Source organism: Hyaena hyaena, unplaced genomic scaffold (genome assembly GCF_003009895.1).
Source record: "Hyaena hyaena isolate Hyena2069 unplaced genomic scaffold, ASM300989v1 scaffold_1826, whole genome shotgun sequence".
Classification (NCBI taxonomy): Eukaryota; Metazoa; Chordata; class Mammalia; order Carnivora; family Hyaenidae; genus Hyaena; species Hyaena hyaena.
In genome coordinates, this window is record NW_024082450.1 from 119,969 (window position 1) to 121,664 (window position 1,696).

The window sequence follows — 1,696 nt, forward strand, 5'->3', positions numbered from 1 at the left end:
CCCCCCCCCCCCCCCCCGCCCAGGTGGGATACCTGTGATATTCCCCGGACACTCCTGTCCAGAATGTTCACCTGCACAGTAAGAGTGCCTTTTTTTTTAATTTTTATTTTTTATTTATTTCTAGGAGACAGAGAGAGAGACAGGGTGAGCAAGGGAGGGTCAGAGAGAGAGGGAGACACAGATTCTGAAACAGGCTCCAGGTTCCGAGCTGGCAGTCAGCACAGAGCCCGACGCGGGGCTCGAACCCGCGAACCGCGACACCATGACCTAAGCGAAAGTCGGACGCTTAACCGACTAAGCCACCCAGGCGCCCCAAGAGTGCCTTTCAATAGAATATTTTCTCTCCCCGATACAAATGTCCTATCTCAGTGTCAACCTCCCCCATCCCACTATTTCTTTCCCTAAAATTGTGTGCTGAGGCTTGGTGAAGTGTTTGGGTTATGGGCCTCCGTGCCCTGTGGGTACGGAGAGCGTACCCAGTGCAGACTGCGCGTTCCCTGGGGTCTGATGACCTGTATACAAGTGCATATCCCGTATCTCCTGATGTGGGGTTGGCTCTTCCTAATACGGCATCTCCCACAGCACTACTAGGTGTCAGTGAGGTCTTCTCTTCAACTCGGCATCTGCATGGTGAACTACTATCAGGTTTTCTATGTCTGGTGTATACAAATAAATTGGATTTAAAGGTACTAATAAACAATAAAATTCTAAAATAATAGCATATATAACATCTACAAATACCATATTTTACAGCATGATTTAGATATTTAAATACGAATATCTAAAATGTATCTAGTTAAATATGGGCTATATTTCTACATAGACAAGTCATATAAGACACTATTGAGATAAATTTGAGAAGATATACATAATTGAAGGGCATAATGTGTACTGTAAGATTCAATATTTTAAAGATGTCTGTTATATTCACATTGGTCTATAGATTCAAATATTATTATCCAAAATTATATCAGCCTTCCCCCTTTTTTGACAGACATTTACAAAATGATTCTAAAATGTATGTGGAACAACAAAAAGGCAATTTAGAACAGGCAAATCTGGACTAGGAATAAGGGGTCAAGACTTGTTACAAAGCTATAGAAATAAATCAGTGGGGTATTGGAAAACAGACAACTGAAGAGAGTAGATACCTGAAAAGAACCACACAGATAGGGACCTCTGATGTCCACCGTAAAGGTGATTTTGTGAAGCAGAGGAGGAAAAGATGGTCTTTTGGACCAATGCTGTTTGATAATTTAAAAACCAAAATGAATATATTTATCTACAGATCGATGATAGATCAATAAATAAATATTCCAAGTAATTTTTCCTCCCATTATAAATTGATATTAGTTCCAGGTGAATCGTAGATCTAACTATAAGCAGTAAAGCAGTATAGTCTCCAAATGTTAATAAAGGGCCTTATCTTTGTGATTTCTAGGGAGCAGATATTTTTCATCTTCATCTGTGTTTTGCTTCTCTCTCCTCCTTCCCCAGGGACCAGAAAGTCTTCCACAGGTACTTTATTAATCGCATCAAGTACCCACATAGATAATGCTGACAACCGACAGCCAAGGGACCATAAATCTTCCCCCACCATAAAGGGGAAAATACGCGCGTGCCTTGCTGCGAGCCCAGGAGGAAGGGGAGCTCATGGTATTTTAGTTAACTTCTTCCCTTACTAAAATACCTCTAC